Genomic DNA, 19,931 nt, shown 5'->3' on the forward strand with positions numbered 1-19,931 from the left:
CTGTCCTAAAAAAAGGTAAGAAAAGTGGGTTGGTTTTTGTTTGCGTTTGATTTTCGTTCGTTCATTTATTTGTTTCGGGGGTTTTGTTTGTTTGGTTGGTTTTGTTTGTTTGCTTGTTTTTTGCAAGAAGACAAACTGCCCCCAGACCACATTTTATAAGAAACAAATTTGTAATTGTACTGTATCATTGCATTTACAAATTAAGGAAATTATGCAGAGTACTTTTACTTAGGGACAATGAAGAAATATCCCTGATTTCTCTGCCATCACAAGAAGTCCATCTCAGTAAGATTTTGACATGACCTATTGCTGCAGTGTCTGTTTGGATAATATATTTCAGATGAATTCTTTGAATTTCTACTGATATTTTCCTTTTGTCAAGCTTTTGCAAATTAAAAGAGTAATTTCTTTTGTGCCAGAAAAAGACACCAATAAAATTTATGTAATAATGATAGGGCCAGAGACCACATTCTTCCTTTGTCACATGAAAAATTGGCTTGTGAAAGAATTCTAGTGTTCCAGTCATCGATGGCCATGTTTGAGAGGTATTTATGCTTTGCAAGATAAAAGTGATTGGGTAAAGGACCCAAGCATATTTTCGTCTTAGTCTAAACAAGTGATCCATAAATGGTCTGTGCTCTACTTGGAATCTTTGTTGACTAAATCTATAAATATTACACAGATTATCTCAGTATAATAAATGAGTAATAAATAATCTCATTTAAGTAGAATGTTGTAAGTATCAGACACATCATAAGGTCAAGCCACTTCAAGAATTCTTAGATGCTCATAGAGCAACTTTTGCTTGCCTTACTTTTTTTTCAGTGTAGAAAAGGCAGAAAAAGTAATGCTTAGAACTTAATTTCTGAATGTCGCTTATTTGACAAAAGATTAGCACTGTTGAGGGCCATGGATTTACTCTTTCCTTTTTTTTCCACCTATGCTGGTTTAGGAGCACTGAATGCCTCCGCTATGTACATGCAAGCATTTGTCTAGGTAGGGATGCTCCATCAGATTAGTTTGCTTTATGTTTTGCTCAGCAGCATATGATAGAAAGCGTATTGATGCTGCTTTGCCAAGGTTACTCAGGTGTCTAGGCTTTTCGGACAGCACTGCAGTTGTTTAAATTAGCTATGAAATGTTCCAGATAAATGTGCTTGTACCTGGTGCTCTTGTCCTCCACTACAGATACGGGAATTTCTACTGCTGTACATTGTGGGATGTCAATGCTACTTGAGAAGTATGGTCCAGCTTAACTGTCCTGGTCCTGGCTGGGATAGATTTGATTTTTCCTAGTAGCTGGTGCAGTGCTGTATTTTGGCTTTAGTCTAATAACAATATTAATAATACACTGATGTTTTTGTTGTTGCTAAGTAGTACTCTAAGTCAAGGGCTTTTCAGTCTCTCCTGCTCTGCCAGTGAGGAGAGGCACAAGAAGCCAAGAGGGAGCAGAGACAGGACACCTGACACAAACTGGGCAAAGAAATATTCCATATCACAGAGCATTATGCTCCATATAGCAACAGGGGGGAGTTGGCTGGGTGTGTCTGATCACTGCTCAGGGACAGGCTGGACATTGGTCGATGTGTGTTGAGCAACTGTATTGTGCATCAGTTGTCTTTCTTGGGGCTACTTCCTCTGTCTCTTATGTTTGCTTTTATTGTTATTATATATTACATTGTTACTATATTTTACTTTATGTCAATTATTAAACTGTTCTTATCTCAGTCTATGGATTTTACCATTTTTCTGACTCTCTTCCCCTTTCCACCAGCCAGAGGGAAGTGAACAAGTGGTTGCATGGTACTTAGTTGCTGACTGGGCTTAAACCATGACATTAAGAAACATTTATGATTCCATTTAACATCACGCAATTCTCTGTGTTTTGGAGCAGTTGGAACCTGCTATAGATCGTCAACCTTTTTTAGCATGTGGAATCTGCTGCAGAGCATGAACAACATAGTGTGCATGCAGCTGGAGTTAAACAATGGAACTGGTTTAGCTTGGCACTTAGTCTGACTTTGCAGAGATGCATCTACAACATAGGATGTGTTTGAAGATGGGATTTAACAGATTTTTTGCAGTTTCTGGAGCAACATTTTGGGGCTTCACTCGCATGACAAAATGGTAATGCAAAGTTGAGGAACTAGCAATGGCATCAGAACACCAGGATTCAAAAGACTGCTTTTCTGTAATTGCTGTTAGGCCCACAGGTGCTTTCCCACTACAATAAGAACATTGCTGGGGGAAAAAAAAAGTTGGTTTGTTTTTTTTTTTCTTCACTGTTGCAAGACATGGTTCATCAAACTGGAAGATTAGCTGTTATCTAGGACTAAAGGAGCAGAATGACAATTCTCTAGGAACTCCTGTGCTGTCAGGAACAAGAAAGAAGATTTTCTTCTTCTGTTATTGCACCTTGTCACTCTCATATAGTCAACTTACCCTATTGCTGTTTGAAGTCTTTCAATGGATGTTTGGACAAGAGAAAAGGGCTGTTTAATTATACCATAAGTGGTTGCAGAATGAAGGGAAAATGTTTATTTAGAAGACTGAAGGGTACATGGTAGTGCTTTGTGACAAGTCTGAGTGGTTCTCAATAAATGGAGTTCCTCTTCTTCCAGGAAGAGTTATGTGCAATACATGATCTTTCACTTCAACAGAATGTGGGGTGGGCATTGCAGGGTGGGGAACAAAAAGTACTGCTATTCTAATATAATATTTCTAATTACAAAGTGCTCAAGATTTCCCTCTGACACTGACATTTGATTCAGGATTTTAAAGACTTACAGGTATTACAGTAATGACAAGTCTATTTAATATGTACCAATGGAAACTGCAGTTTTCTCTATTTTTTTTTTCTTGCTGAGCTCATACCATCCCAATTTTTCTTTTAAAAACTGTTAGAAAAAGTGGTCCACATATATTTTTTTCATAGCACATACATTTCTGTATTCATTTGTTTATTAGTTCTTCCTCGTGTGCAAACTAGATAAACCTGATTCCAGTAATGCTTTAAAATAAAGCTATTAGTCTAGTGAGGGAAGTTGGGCACAGCTTTCTCAGAGCTAGCATATTGTGTTGCTTGTGATTTATAATACTGTGTGGATTGTAAAAAGACAGAATAATGATTTCATGCAAACAAGACACCAGTGCATAACTGCCTACTCTAAAACTGAAGTAGTTTATGCTTTTCTGCCCAGTTCATTTTGTCTTAGTCACAAAATAGTATAAACAACTCTAGCCAGGGCTATAAACTGTGTAGAGTTGAACTGTTGTGGGCAGTAGAGTTATCAGTTCCAAGCCTTAAACAGTATAACAGTTTTCAGTTCCTAAGGGTCTACCATATTTTTAGTTAGGACTAAAATATTACAGTTGCCTGAGGAAGAAGCTTTAGTCAGAAAAATATCTGAGGTAGGCAAAAGCCATATTTAAATTTTACTAGAAAATGAGAATTCTGCACCAGTTGTCGGAAGGTATAACATGGGAAGTCTGCTTAAACAGTGTCTCTAGGTGGGCCACTGAAAGCGTTTACTAGAATCTGTGATACCTGCCAGACTGAGCATATGGGCTGGAAATTCTAGTGCATAGTGCAGCAGGGTGAATTTTTGCCATTCTTCATCTGGGACTCCAAGAGGAAAGGTGAATTTAAAAGTTCTCTAACTAATGAAACTACTTGTTAGTATCTTCTCTAAGATGTTTGGAAGAGTTGTACAGTTGACAGATACACCTGTCCACTGAAATGGGTAACTGAGGGATTCACTTTGTTTTGAACAGACTGTCAGCCAAGTCCGAGGTGCTAATCCTTCCAGACTTTCAACAGGCATTGCAACTTCTGCTCTACATGAGCAGCCACCAAGTGAAGCCTGATCACTGGCTAATGGAAGGGGAATCTCTGCATTTAGTAACACTTTGCTGCTTCTAATTAATGTCATCTTTCCCTGGTCTAGACCATACTTGCTTGTACCAGCAAGAAAGTGCTGTCTATTGAGAAGAAATTGCAGCTATGCAGATAAATGTTGGAGCAGGTGACCTTTCAGGGTCCTTTCTGACCTGGGCTGTTTGCTGATTCTGTAAACAAGGGACAGGTAAATGCAAGATATGTGCACAAATGCTGGGAGATGGGGAACTGCACTGTCCTGCAGGAGGAGGTCTATTGCACTGACTAGTGTACTTGTGCTACTGAATCAGAAGGGTGCCATTCTCTTAGACGCTTTGCTTAAGATGATATTGCTTCTTTATAGATATAAGGAGGTTTTATACTGCATACAGCCTAATTATATTTTATAGTTAAATAAGAAGTGCTCAGGTTTCAATTTTTTGTGATTATTGTGAAGGATGGACAAACAATATTTTATAATGGGCAAGTATCTGCCTACTTCGGGAAGCAGGGAAAACACAAGCCAAATGTAAGAATGGGTAACAACATTTATACACAATTGTGATTCAGGGGATAGAGTCACAGACTGACTTCAAAGATTCCTGCTAGTCAACAGGACATTTGGAATGACTGAGATGAGAAGAAAGTGTTCCCTCTACATTACAAAACTCTGGCATTCTCTTTCAAACTGCTAATTAGGAAAAATAGATAGTGCCCACAGATGAAAGCACCATATCCGTCAGTCTTAGAAAGAAAGACACAATTGTAACATACTTCATACTAAGCATCTAGATGTTTGTCCCTCACAATCTTGTTCGTGTATCTAGGAAACAGAATTCAGAAGTGTGAAAGGATAATTTCTCTAATCATAATGCAGAGTATATTTATTTGCAGATTTTAATTGATTAATTTCCATTTAAAAGATTGATATCCCCAACCATTTTGTGGGGTATTTTTATCTTAACACTCACAAATGCAAACTTATTTTACAGTCAAATGATATCCAATTCATGGTATCATAATGTGTTGGACAATTACAATCATTATTTGAGGATACCTGTTAAAGTTAACAGACACATCAACTCTTGCTAAATTGGAACAGAGAGAAAGGCAGTTTGTAAAAAGTACAAATTAAAAAGACCTTCACACTCCTAAAACAAAGCTTGACCAAAAAATGAGTGCAGAACAGTGATGGCGGGGCAGGTAAGCGCCTCTGATTTGTCAGCTGGATGCAGAGGGGGCAAGGAGTTTTCTTTCCTTCTAGTTAAGCATGGTTTTTCTTTCTTTCTGTCAGCACGTTTGTCTAGGTTTTTAGCAGTGATGTGACTGCATTGTCAATTGTTCTGATGTTTGTAAATAATTAGTTGTATTTGCTGTCCTTTTAATTTGGCTCGACATAAGTAGATTTCAGGGGCATTTTATTGCTGCAAGGGTAGTGGTTTGGGCACTTTTCTAATGCTCTGATCCCCAAGACATTTCTTTGTGGCATGTAAAGAGTAGCTGACCATACCAGATCTCTGGGGGACTGTTTGATTTGGGAAAGAATAACACAGCTATGTGTGTGGAAGAAGTGTCTTCTGATGACCTGTAATAGCCACAAGAATGTGTTGTCATGTGGAAATGCAACACCTGGGTCCCCAGAGTGCAGGCGAGAGTTTGTGGCACAGGAGAAGAGAAGCATAATGTGCTGCAGTTGTGAATACAATGAGTAGTGACAATGGTGTTAACTATGTGTGCTGGTGGCATATAAAAACGTGTGTTGCATTGCTTTTTTTTTTTAATGGTAGTTGCAGAAAGGATGCTCTAGATTGAAAGTATGCAGCAGGAGTCATGGCCAGAATTAATTTAGACTTTGCTAACTTCTAGTTTCTAAGTATATGCAGTTCATAAATTCTGTTTGAACTGTGCATATCTTTGCATCCAACTGCAAACTCCAGTTTGATAGTAAGGCTGAGTTCCTGTCCTTGTATTTTCTTCTTGGGCTAAAATATTTAGTGCAGGGCTAAGGCCTTTTGGAAAAGTGTAAGGGGAAACAAAGCAAAATGCAAAGCTGCAGTTTACCAAGCCTCAGACAAACTCTGAGTGTACCATACAGAGCTAATGGGATGTAGGGCAGATACAGCTGCATGACGAAGTGACAGGATTGCTCCTAAAGATGTGTAGAGTCAGTGTAAAAATATAAGAGCCAGATTAAGCAAGTGAAAAAGGACTGCTGTTTTACTGGGATGTTCTGGAATACCAGCCTGGTGAATGCAGTGTGGGAAGAGATTATGCAATACAGAGAGCATTTTTTTGGCATCATTTATACTCTGTGGGGGCTTACCCCTGAACAGCAGTAGCTGTCAGAAACCTTGTCATACAGCTGGTAAATTACTGAACATTTTAGTTGCACTGCATTTGGTTACCTCTTCCAGGACCACTCCCATGTCCACTCAGCATATTGTGCATCAGTCAGGCCCTCTTATTTATATCATAATAATATATAATTATTTATATCAGCAAAGGATGATCAGAGGAATGGAGCACCTCCCATATAAAGACAGGCTGAGAAAGTTGGGGCTGTTCAGCCTTTAGAAGAGAAGGCTGTGGGGAGACCTCATAGCAGCCTTCCAGTATCTGAAGGGGGCCTATAGGGATGTTTGGAGGGACTCTTCATTAGGGACTGTAATGATAGGCCAAGGGGTAACGGGTTAAAACTTAAACAGGGGAAGTTTAGATTGGATATAAGGAGGAAATTCTTTCCTGTTAGGGTGGTGAGGCACTGGAATGGGTTATCCAGGGAAGCTGTGAATGCTCCATCCCTGGCAGTGTTCAAGGCCAGGTTGGACAGAGCCTTGGACGACATGGTTTAGGGTGAGGTGTCCCTGCCCATGGAGGGGGGGGGGGGGGGCAGTTGGAACTAGATGATCTTAAGGTACTTTCCAACCCTAGCTATTCTATGGTTCTATGAAAGTTGTTTCTGCATCTGTGCAGTGAGTGAATAGCATAATGTAATGTATTCTAAAGTGCTCCCTTGTAATTTTATCACTATGCATGAAATCTCAGGAATAAGGAGGCCACTCTTTAATAAAAATTGCTATTACAAAATTCATTGAGCCCATCAAAGCCACTATCCAAAGCAGATTTTTTGTGGAGAAGATCTCTTTTAATTCCCTGCTCAGCAAAGTCTCAAGTGAACTACCAGTATAGGAAACTAGCTGCTTAGAAGATGTTTTGCTCCATACATTTTGTGTTACAGGCAGATGAATGGAAGACTGCATCAAAGAGATGCCTTTTTTTTTAAGGTTCAGTGTTCAGGTGGAATATGAGTGCAACCAAAGCAAATGCTGTCAGCCTTACATTCATCTGAGGCACCTTTCCTCCCTCCCTTTGGGAGGCAGTGAGCTAAGAAAAAGGAATCTATAGAGTTGCATCTAAAATTCCCTAATTATATCAAGTGATATTTCTGGGGGGAATTAAAAACTGTAAGGTTAAAATGAGGCAGATTTTCTTTCTGTTCTCTTGTGCCTGTTTTAAGGTGTCTGCCAGGCAATATTAACACATCATTTTGTATGCAAGAATTACTCCATTTTTAAGCTACAATAACATTTTCAATGATCAATATGTCAAAATTTCAATTACAATACTTGAGATAGATTTTCTTCTTTATTTATTTATTTTTAAAATTAGGCACTTAATTGCATATGTGCACTGAGATCTCGTAGCAGCTTAAGGCATGTGGCAACCTAGCTGATCACCGATTTCATGCCTGCTTGGGTTTCTGCATGCATACTGCTATTTCTGACTTTAGTGATAGGAATTTGCATGATCTGAAGTTCATCTAGTACTCATTGTAGTAACAAATTAAGTTAGTAATGAATCCTCTTTTGTGAATAGTGAGCTTCCTGAAAAACTCCGCCCAAACTCAAATTTCACACCAGCAGGTATATAATAAGGTTATGACTGCGCAGCTGTAGAAACTATATGTGCTGACTGGAGAGATTTTGCAGCTGATTGGCATTATGAAAATGGCATATACTTTGGAGACACTTCAGAAAAAGAAAATGTATAAGGATGGTGTTCTCTACTTCTTGTTTCTCTTAAATCATATTTTCCTGGAAATACATCACTAAAAATTCTGCCATATGTTGTTGACCTAAAATTCTTACCAACATTCATATAAAGTTAGAATGTTAATAAGCTATTTTTCCAAAGCAGCCTGCTTAAACAGAGCTGTGATCCTTATGAGAAGGATGTCTCACACATGATCTCTTAAAACAGCTATTGCTATGATGTGGTTCTTTTGAGGCAATACTACTTCATCTGCCATAAAAATTATGATAGCACGAACTTCAGTCTAAGAGAAAACGTAGGTGCAAAAGCACCTGTTAATGTAGTATGCCATTTAACGGAGGTATTAAGTAGTATTTGTACTATCTGTATAGGACCAGACACCTGTCTGTGTTTTCACAGTAAAGCTGGTCTAATCTGTGTCTTTTTCTTCACTACAGGACAGATTTTGGTGAGGAACCCCAGAGAGTACCAGACCTATTCTTCCTTGCCTGGCCTTTCTTTGATCTGCCCTAGTCTGCTTTCAGGACATGTGTTTTTATATTCTGGGAAATTATAGCTTTAATGGAAATCAGTGAATTAATATGGACATGTGAGAGAATGCAAGTCAAGGCAAAGAGAACAGAAGCACACAACATTACCACTTGTGCAAGTGGGTCGCCTCTGCAGCTGAGTGGACTTTGTTCTGTCATGTTTTCCCAATGAACACTGAAGAGTAAGTTGTAACTGCATATAACTTTCCCTTTGATGTCAAAGGACAAGAAGGCTAAATCACAGCTTAAGGCTTACAAGTCAAAATCATTGTTTTCATGAGAACCACATCCCTATTGTCTTGTAGTTACTATAGAATCAAGACTTTGTAGTGGAGGAAGTTTTGAGAAAGGAGAGTAAGTTAGATGTTGAGACTATTTGTGCTCTAGAGCACAACTCATGGTACATTAATATACCCCTTTAGTGTGCTAGTTTATCAATCAGAAAATTCCATCAGTTCAAGCCATTTTGTATGTGAATTACATTAATTACATTTGCTCTTGTATTGATTTTTTTTTTTTTAAATAATAATAATTCTTTACTTATGTCCTCAAATAAAGAACTCATTTTAAATGAGTTGTTGCCAGCCTAGGGTCTGGCCTTTATCCTCATTCCTTAACATTAGCCTGAAGGTTTAATTCAAGTTGTATTTAGTTGAATACTTTTGTAGTTCTTCATTTACATGTATGCCAACAAGCTTAAATGCACTGCAACCTTGGAAGACTTTCAAAGGAAGTAATAATTCCTCTGAAATAAGTCTTTTGAAGGCTTTATCTTGCTCTTTCTCTTTCTGTTAATCTTAGAGCCCCTTAGCATGTCAAAGCAATTTTTCTAATGTCACATCTACACATTAGCATGAAAGAGCTTTAAAAGATGATTTGAGAAAGAATAAATGTTGAATGAGCATTTATTATAGAGCCGTTTATGCTACATTTGCATTTTGACTATGTTTTTGACGTGTAATGTTTGAAAAGCAGACTAATTCGAAAGTCAATAGTCCCTAAACAATGTATACTACAAGTCTGTTTACACTGAACTGTTTCCTTTGTGCATTAATTTACAAAAATAAGATTTCATTAGGCTTAAGCTGATTTGTTTATAGGGATGAGATTAAACTAGTCTCATTAGTCTTAATATTGAAATGGTATTCCCTTTAGAAATTTGGTAGTGATCAAATGTTCCTCTTTAAGTTATGTTCAAGGGAATAGGGAAAACCTCTTCAGTCAACTGATATCTGAGTTCTGATTCTTTCCAGTTCAATTGTTATGGAAATTAATTACTGAAGAATACCCAGGTCTGGAGTGAGAAAAATAATTTACTACCTTACTGCAAAGAAATTTAAACTTTTCTTTTTTTTCTGTTTTGAAAACATGGCAGACTGAAATTGTCTGTGTGAAGTAGCCAACAGACTGAAGTTGTGCATAATTTGATTGATTTTGTTCATCTCTGTGTGCAAAGACTGGCCAGGTAGCATTTGAAACATTGTCAGCAGTAGTTGTATTCTGCTAGGGTGACACAGCATGTATTATCCATGTGGATAGGTTGTCCAAGATACTCTGGACAAAATACCTAAAAGTATTTTGGCTTTCAGGCACCACAGTATTTTATATGTGTCATTTTAAAAGTCCATGCTATTGTGGGATTTTTGAAAATACTTTGCAGAAAGCTTGCTAGGTACCAAAATTTAAAGGAAAGTAAGAAAAAAAGATCTTCCTTCCAATTTTACATTTCCCATGAAGTTACAGCTTTAGTAGAAGGATCAGAATATTAACAAAGAGGAAAAGAATAAGCAAGATTGATATCTGTAATGGTGGAGAAAACGATAAAAGGTAAAACCAAGGATTATATGAGCACTCAGCAGGCAGTAAAAGAAAGCTAGATGAGCTGTACCTTCAGACAGCCACCATACACGATGGGCAGGACTCTTGTTATAGCCCCTCAAGTCTATGATGTGATAGGAATTTAGGGAGCTATTGATCTTTTAACTCCAAAAGAGAAATTCCCTCTTCTCCATAGAGGTCCAGTAGACACGTTATTTGTCACAAATACTTTCTTTGTTATGCATATTAGCATTAGTTAATATAATTTTTGAGAATTACTGATTTGGAAGGTTTTTTGTTTTTTTTTTTTGTTTTCTTTGTTTGTTTTTTTTTGTTTGTTTGTTTTAATGAACATAGCAGGCTTTGTCATAATAGCAGGATTATTATTATTTCTTAGATGGTATTTGTGTTGTAATTTCTAAATTTTCCTGTCACTGAATTCTCAGTGTGGGAAAGACTCAGTGTCTGTATTGGTGCAATAACAAAAGAAGGTGTCGGATAGAAAAGGAGGGAATGAGTATTTAACCACGGCGTAAATCCCATAAGGAACAATCTCTGACTGAAGTAATGCTGTAGTGAACCCACCTTTTCCTCATCTTCACTATAGATTCAACTGTTGTTTCCATTCAGAGAGTAATTGCATTCTCCCTCACCTAAAAACCTAAAATACTGCTAATAAACCATCATTCTGATGTCAAGAAAGCGGTAATCATTTGCTAATGTGCGATTACACAAGCTGCCCCCCTTAAATAATCCTTTTTAAGTTCTCACAACACACAGGGTGCAAAATATTGTGGCGCCAGGTTGTAGGGATCAAAGGGCCCTGGTAGTGGCAAGGATTCTAAAGTGCCAATAATATCAGAAAAAGGGGAATCTCCAAAAATGAGCAACTTCTTGGTGGGTGTTCTTGGAAGGTGCCTTTTTCATTCCTCTCGAGTTATCTAGATTACTTTTTTTAAAAAAGCTCTGCTGAAATATATATTCTCAGAGCAGCACTTCACTGAAGAAGATTGAGGATACAACTGAAAATGTGGCTTAGTGTAGGTATGTAAACATCTTCAGGTACAGAAGAGGTGTCTGGACTATTTGGTTAGGTGTTTATATGTATTTTCATCAGAGAGATATATATGCATGTGTGATATTGTGTGTGTTTGTGTTATGTTTAAAAATACATATATAGTTGCCAGAGGTATCTAAAGGTCTTGTAACAATTATTCTAATACTTGAAGCAACAATCTAATTGAGAGGGGATGTCTGAGAAGGTTTTAAGTTTGAAACATAACAGACCTTATGTAGACCCCCTGGCTCTTCAGATGGTATGTGCTGTAGGGGAGTACATAATGAACAAGGAAAAGATTTATACTTTCACTGTCATTCTTAGACACACACACTCATATACAGGTAAAGAAAAAGAAACTCTTTGTGAACTTTCTTAATAAGGTAAGAGTGTTCTCATAGAAGTAGGATTTTTAAAAGGGAATTGTTGAAAATGGCCTAAGAATAAAACTTTTGAACACTGTCTCCTTTTCTTCCTTGGTATCAATAAAAGCTCTAAAAGCTGTAGCCTTTAACCTTTTCAGGTCTTTCTATTCATTTTCTCAAGAGATTTACATGAGAGATGTTCTTTTTTTGTTTGAGTTATTTGATATAGGTGATGGTCATGTAAGTGCAAGGGCCTATCTTTCTCAGGATCTTAGACCTCAGCACTGAGCTAAAAGCTTGCTCTCAGCAGTGGATAGGAGATGACAGTACCACGTCCTCCTTCAAATGCTATTTCCCTGGAAGTTTTAGCATTTCAGGGCTAATGCTTTACTACTTGGGTGCCTCCAAATGCTAGCCTTCAGATAAAACTATAAGAGGTTGTATAGTACCCTGGGCAATCCTACGAGGACATCTTCTATTATGAAGTAGTTGCCTGGGGGCTGAACTTCATCAGTCGTGATATCTATAGTAGTCTGTGCCCCTTCTCTCTCAGATATATATATATATATGTATATGCAAGTAGCTTTTGCCCGTGGATTTAGAGATGAGAACAGAAATATTCTTTAATTGAGAAGCTTCTAGGGAAAGACAAATTCTGAAGTGAGCATCCCGTTATCTGAGTAAATTCTTGCCCTGTGCATGCTTTTGGAAACCCACTCGATACTAAAATGAAGCAATTCAAGAAGCAGATTCTTCTTCCATATATTAGAGACTTTTTGGCTTCTTTTCTGTGAATAAATAATAGACTAGTCAAATGCTGGCCTTCCTGAAGCTGATTAAAATAAAAACAGCCCCCCTGCAAAATAACCCTGAAACCAACAAAACCTAAAGCAACACAGACAACAAAACAAACAACCAAACCAAGCAAACAAAAACCTAAAACCAACACTCCCCAAACCATTCCATTTACTAGGTCTAGGATTTAATTTATTGGCCTTAATAGATATTTTTTTTCCAAATTCCAGCTAAATTATTTTCTCTGCTTGCTGCATACTTGTCTTGCAGCTTGATCATTTCTCTCTTTGTTGTCACTCAAGACTTGCTTTCCAAAATTTATTCTATGTTATTTCTTCTTTAGCAGGACAAATTATTAGGCTGTTAGGAGCAGCTCAGTAAGTTCACCATGTTTCACAGTGTATTGAATAATGGCTGCCTTATGACATATTGTCCTCCTTACCGCCCAGCTCCCACTTCTTTTATCAGTACTTGCCAAGTTTTTTGTTTGTGGTATTCTCTGGGGTAGTAGCATCAGAAACTACCCCTGCTGATTGGACAACAGCTACTACTGTAGTTTGTCAAGCTTGTTTTGAATACTGGGATAAGAACAGGTGGTTTCTGAACCTACCTGTGACAGGTGAGTAAAAATGTAGTCTCTTTTCTTCAGTTATCACCATCTGGCTCGGTTAGTACTTGGATGGGATACCGCCAGGGAATCATCATCTGCTCTATTGAAAACCTTTTCTAAATAAATCTTGCATCACTAGAAATGTGGAGACAGAGACTAGAAAGGCAACAGAACTTAATTTTCAGAAAGACAGGAACTGGGATCTGCAGCAGCCACCTCCTCTGACAACTGCCTTGTGTTCCCTCCTAAGTCATGCAAACAGAGTCAGAGCTTAGTGTTTAGTAGAACCTTGGACTCTGTTTACCTATTTAGATATGAGCTTCAATATCTTACTTTATAAGGTAATGTCTGCAATTTCTTCACATTTGGGTCACTTCAAGCCTTCTTAAATTATGACTTTTTAACTGTCTATTTTGTATGAACCTTGATGTTGCAGGTTCATTTAATCCAGCTCATCTACCCATGTACTCTTTTGATCTTTCCTGGCCTTCTCCCCTTTTTTGTTTTCCTCATGTAATCCTGCTTTCTTGATTTTACTTTTGTAAGTTCATTCACTTTCTTCAGAAAGATGCCTTTCAATACATATATATTTTCAATAGTTAAATGTATGGTCCCATTCTGTAAACAGTCTGCTTTCTTTCATGCTACTTCTTAAAGTCATTTTGTCATTCTGTTGCTTCAGATACATTTTTACAAAGCTTAACACAAAAAATATAAATAATCTGCAATAAACACTGAACATCTTTATTTCTTATGAGCATAAAAAAATAGCATAAAATTAATTCTGCTCCTCTGAGATGGATTCTTAGGTGTTATGAATATACCCTTGGAAAAATATAATAATGACCATGGTCAGGTGAAAGCATTACTTCTATATTTTATATATTGTAATTTTTAAATTGTCACTCTTACAGCTTGTTTGCCAAAAAGAAATTCAGCTTTTGGATAACGGAACAGCTCTGTATAAGACAGATGCTATTGTATTACAGTATGCCTTCTACTTGGATTTAGAAGACTGAGAACAGTGCAGATAGATAGTCTGAAAGTTTATCAGGTGTTTATTTTAAAAGGAATCACAGACTTACTGAGCCTTTTTGTCATACAGATTTCTAAGTTACCACGTTAATTCTTCTCCAGGTAGAAGTTTCTAGCTAAAACTTCTGCCTGGTTATATTTTTGCTAGGTGAGGGAATGGTAAGTACAATGTAGCAAAAGCTGATCTCTGATAATTGTGCTGTTACCTGAGATGCATTAAAAAAAACACCAAAGATTGCTTTGTCCAATTCCCTGAAAATGGAGAACCAGGAATGAAAAAAAGAGATGCCCAAGAGATTTTGAACAGGTGATTACCTTTTGAGGTAAAGGTTAGGCGCTCATGGAGAAGGCAGAAGTCAGAATCAGTGAATTGCCTTGAAACAGATCACTTATTTGTCAGACTGGTTTCTCATTGCTTCTGGCTCCCTGTAGGAGTTAAGTAACCTTAGAACCAAAGCTGATCTGCTTCTGTTGTTGTTCTGATGTTCTAGACCACGTTAAGGTAGTCACACGGAGAGCAATGTCTGAGGCTGATCTGTTGGTCAGCTATTGAACAGAATGTATAACCTGACCAGGTATTAATTAAAATACTAATTCACAAGGCAGTTTTGAAGTGAGATGAAATGGAATGTGATACACATCATTATATTCCAGTACCTCTAGTGACTGCAGTCTTTTATTAACATATCTGTTTTCATGTCTCTGGGGCCTGGTTAGTGAACTGTTACTTTGATACTTTTGCTGGTATAAACAAACCTTTTGCACTGAATAGCCATTTGTGTGCTTCCATGGAGAGAATATACACAATGCTGATATATATATCCAGTCCCCATGGCTCCTACATAGTCCCATAAATAGGCATTAAGCCCTATTTATGTCTGTTCATCCCTGTTCATTGGCATGTGTCCTGGGTTTAGCAGTAGCAGTCAATTTTTCTCCTTCTTGGTAGCTGAAGCAGTGCTGTGTTTTGACTTTCAGCCTGGGAACAGTGCTGATAACACCAATGTTTTCAGTTGTTGCTAAGTGATGTTTACCCTGACCAAGGACTTTGTGAGGCTCATGCTCTGCCAGGGAGGAGAGGAAGCCAGGAGGAAGCCGAGACAGGACACCTGACCCAAGCTAGCCAAAGAGGTATTCCATACCACAGCACGCCATGCCCGAGGGGGTAACTGAGAGTTACACGGAAGGACACGGGATCTTCTGGGTTGGACTCGTTTTTCGGTGGGTGGTATTGTATTCTCTTCCCTTGTTATTTTCTCTTATCATTGTTGTTGGTGGTGGTAGCGGTGGTGATTTGTGTTGTGTTGTGCTGGACTGTTCTTGTCTCAACCCGTGGGATTTGCATTCTTTCGATTCTCCTCCCCATCCCTCCGGCAGCAGGGAAGGGGAGAGCCCCCAGGGAGGGGAGGGACGCGGGCCTCTACTGCTTCCAGCCTGGCACCACTCACTGGGAGTGAGTGAACGATCTGTCTGGCTGGGTTTAAACCACGACAGCATAGAATATAAGAATGTGCTGGTCCTACTTTTTTTGCATGTTATAATTAGACTGAACAACTCCGAGTTTCAACACAGTGTAATGAAACTTGTGTGTGAAATAGGGCTCCAGGGATGACTTTTTGTTGAACATGTGACATTGGCATTTGGAACTCTGAGGTGGGATACAGATGGGTTTCTGTGGAACAAGGTTGGTTTACCCTAGCTTAGTATCTGCTGCTGTTTTCAGTCCAATTCAGTGTTCAGTGATTGAGCAAAACTCCAACTGACTTCAATTAAGAAGTTAGCCTGAGTATGCACTAGTTGTTGTAAGTAACATCAGAAGTTTCTTATACATGTGGAGGTAAAACCTGTTTTCATATAGGACACTGGAACAAACCCATGAACTGTTCCCAGACTACTCAGGTCAAAGGTCCCCCGTAGCTCCCTGCCACCCAAGATGAGTATTATTTTCGTCCTGGAGGTGGAGAATTCTGCAAGTACCAATAACTGGGACTTGTCTGTCCCATTAATAACCAGAAAAAAATTGCAAATATAAAGGGGAACTGGTAGTGATCCTACTTTTAAAGCATTAAATATTCTGTAGCATAAGAGTACTAAGTCAGACTTCAGTAAAGCATTTGAAATTAGGACCTCTTTAAAAAAGTACAGCAGTTGGAAGAAAAAAAAAGCTTCAAAGCTGCTTTTGCTCCCCCTTGGAAACCTGCTGGTGTTAGGATAAAATGAATAGAGAAAAGAGAAAGGTTTGCCTTCTAATAAAGCATCTGTTGCCCACTTTGAACATTTCTTACTTCTTTGTGAGTGTGTCTCTTCAGTTATGGCTGCTACTGACAATGAAGAACAGAGGTATAGAAAAAGACAATACCTGTTATATAGCCAATATTTTTGATTTCATGTCACTTTGAACAGAATCTTCATTTGACCACATGCTGTGTCAAAAAGGAATTTCTTTGTTACCTAATCCAAAGATGCCGTAAGATGCTCAAAAAAGTAAACTGCAGGAATCTGTTCAATAAGAAAGATAAAAACAAACCTTACAATTCTTTCAGTGCACTGCGTTCACTTTTAACTTCAGCCTATTTTGGCATGCTACATAAAAACTGAATTCCAATGACTCATGCCTTTTTTTCCTCTCTTTCTTTTAATGTTATTAATTCTGGTCGTGGACTATAGATTTCCTTCATCTTGGAAATAAAAGGCAATAAAATAAACATCTTCACATAAATTCAAAACGCGAGAAGGACTAAGGGATGCACATGCTTCACTGGATTGTTTAGAAACCTGTGGCCAGTTACTGCTGCCACTGAATTTTAGCTGCTGTAACATGGCTTTTTGAGAGTTCCCATCCTCAAAAGCTTTGCAGTATTTCACAGCAGGAGAGTCTTAGGTTTGGCTGAGGTCCTCACCTGAGTGATTCAGCAAAATTTTGTCCAGACCTCAGACACTTTATTTTTCTATCTTCTGTGTATGCTTACAGTTCAAGGCCAAAATGGCAGAAGACTGTATTCTAAGGGCTACCTTCAGCTCTCCATGGTCAGCTCTTGTCTTGCTTGCAATGGATAAAGTCAGCTCATGACTAACCATTGAAGCATTAAGCAAAGACCATGTAATGAAATATAATCTTAAAGCCTAACCCAATTCAACTGAGTTTAATGAAAAAAAGAAAAAGGTGCTTTTTTAAAAATGGATATAGGAAAATACAATGTTTTGAATAGACAAACATTTTGATCTTTGGATTTTTTAGAGTAGATAAGGTTACAAAGATGACTTTGCAGTCTCTTTTTTCAGTACTCTTAAGCGCTCAAAACTTCTACTTAGATTCTTTCCTACTTTAACCTCAAGCCTATTTTAAAAGTTGAAGAAAAGCACTTGTAGGTTGTATGTGTTTTGCAGAGGTTTTTTGTTTGTTTTGGGCTTAAAAGGAGGGCACCTGTGGGTCTGGACATAATCAAGAGTTGGAAGGCACTCAATAAGGAAGTTTTAATTACTCAGATATAGTTAATGACACAGGATTCCTATGAGTCTGAATTGTAAAGATACTCCAAGATGTTCATGTAGTGCAATACAGAAGACTCTTCAGCACATAGATGTAATTATTACAGTTAATTTTGTTGTGATTACAGTCCAGTACTATAGGTCTTGTGAACTATTATGTTGGATTTTGAAATATTCAGGCTAGTTTTAATTTCTTATTTACAATGTCTTCAATGTAAGAAACATAGGATGTTTTTGGAAGGAATGAAATTTGCTTCTCACTGAAATGTTAAAATACTAGTTATGGAAGCCCTGGAGTCATGAAGGAGCAAGGCATCCACATACATGTTTGAGAAAAGTCTAGAAGATCCTGGCCCTTTGAGAAAAGATGGTGCACGGAAACACAGGCTGGTGCATGGCATACAAGATGGGCAAATGAGCTCTGCCCTTGTATAAGCTTCCCTGGACCAGTGAGTCCTTACTCTGATATGGCAGAAATGATCAGGTTCTGCTGTGAAGCTGACCAGGCTTGCTCTAGGACAGGGAAGGGTGGCAGGGTTTGTGCTGGCAGACCATACTACTAACCAGATTTGAGCAAGAGTCCCTTACTTTTGCTGTTAAGCTCCATTTCAAATGAAGGCGCAGCAGATACTCGCATTTAATTATTAGCAACTTACTTCTAGGCTGGCCACCCTCTGTCTCATTTGAATTCTTCAGTCTACAGCCACTGCCAGCTCTCCAAAGACGTTTGCTCTTTGAATTATGCATTCCTTCTCACAAGTCATCAATAATGTTACTCAGAGCAGGTGTATGTTCTGTAATTGATTAGTTATCTCTTCACAGCAAATAGTAGAGTTTGTGATCAAGTAAGCAGGTTCATAGATTCCCTTGATCAAAGCATCAGAATCTGATTATGCTTCCTATAAAGGACATCCTTTGAAGTGGATCAGCACTCAGGTAATTCAATTTTCTTTCTGGAGAATTCATCTTGAAAGGAAGTAATTTACTCAGATACAAAGAGGTGGAAGATACTGTTTCCATTATGACCCATCTGGTGACTTTATGTCAGCCTCAGACAAAAAAAAAGAAAAAGATTATTGACTGTGTCTGAGAAGTAACAATATGGTCCTTTTTGTTCTGTACATCAGATACGATAATTTCTCTAAAATGGATCATGTTTTATATTAATCTGAATCTGACTGTACTACACTTCAAGGGAAAATGAGCAGTTACCAAGTGTAAACTTAAACTGTAGTAGGACTTTTCAGAATGCTATACAAACTCAAGCTTTTACCTACATTTGCTTGTCAGGCAGTTTATTAGCTCTTATCCTCATAATTCTGGATGGAAAGCCATTGTTTTTTAAACAAGGCACCACTCTTCTTTTTTTTCCTCTCCTTTTACAGACAGCTGAAAGTTTCTAAGGGATATCTTATAATCCAGGAATTATTTTCCCACCCTTTTTCTTTCCCAGGAGTGTTTCAACATTTGTTATTTCATTATTAGAAAAGATCAGTGGTTATCATATAGTTACAAAAAGAACTTTAATACAAAGAAATGAAAAGTACTGTTGAATGGTATTTTAAAGCTGTGAACTCCCAAGAAAAGTAATGGAAAAAAGTAAAAGGCATTTTTAATTTAGAGCATTTTTAAACATGAGAATTATGTTATTAATTTCCTTCTTAAACATGAACTTCTTAATGTCATTTATACTGTAGATACGTACGAAGTTTACAGCACAGTTCCCTAATGCAATGGACAGGTGCTTCAGACAGGGCCTATAGGAGATCCTGTTAGCATTGAAATCTTTCTTCAGTTCTCAGTTAAGGAGATATGGTGGTACCTTATTGCTCTGTAGCATGATAGCTTTCATCTTGAGAGCAATGGGAAGAGTCCAAATGGATGGAAGAGACTTTTCCTCAGATGTTGAGATAAATATAAAAGTGTGCTTTTAATAAATGTGCTAATAAACCAAACTTACTTTTTTGTCTTTTTTTAATTTTTTTTTTTAATTGTACTGCACAAACCCCTTGCTATAATCTTTCCTCTTCTCAAAGGGTAGATCAAATACGAGAAGGAATTTTTTTTGTCTTTAACCAGGGTCTGATGGCTGTAGGATCTGATGAAAAAAGGGTTAAACATTAATACAACGGCTGAAGAGTAAAAGAAGCCAGATTAAGGAAGTGGAAAAGTTAGCCGTTTAAAACAACTATAAAAGTAGTAACAGCTTTTTGTGGCACGTAGAATATTTGAACAGAAGGAAAAGATGGCTAATCCTTTATTTTTTCTTTCCTTTTTTTTTTGTTTTTGGGTTTCCTTGGTT

The 19,931-nt window shown here is 37.8% G+C and overlaps 1 long non-coding RNA gene across 1 annotated transcript in view; it reads left to right on the plus strand.

The window, feature by feature from the left end:
• The window catches only part of LOC134164887 (uncharacterized), a 40,382-nt gene extending 20,791 nt beyond the window's left edge, over nt 1-19,591 (plus strand). Inside the window, exon 3 of the long non-coding RNA XR_009965300.1 lies at nt 19,327-19,591. This is a non-coding gene — a long non-coding RNA (uncharacterized LOC134164887). The remainder of the gene's footprint in view (nt 1-19,326) is intronic.
• The last annotated feature ends 340 nt before the right edge of the window (nt 19,592-19,931 follow it).

Source organism: Pezoporus occidentalis, unplaced genomic scaffold, assembly GCF_034315485.1.
Source record: "Pezoporus occidentalis ecotype Australia unplaced genomic scaffold, CSIRO_AGI_Poc_V1 ctg227, whole genome shotgun sequence".
Classification (NCBI taxonomy): domain Eukaryota; kingdom Metazoa; phylum Chordata; class Aves; order Psittaciformes; family Psittacidae; genus Pezoporus; species Pezoporus occidentalis.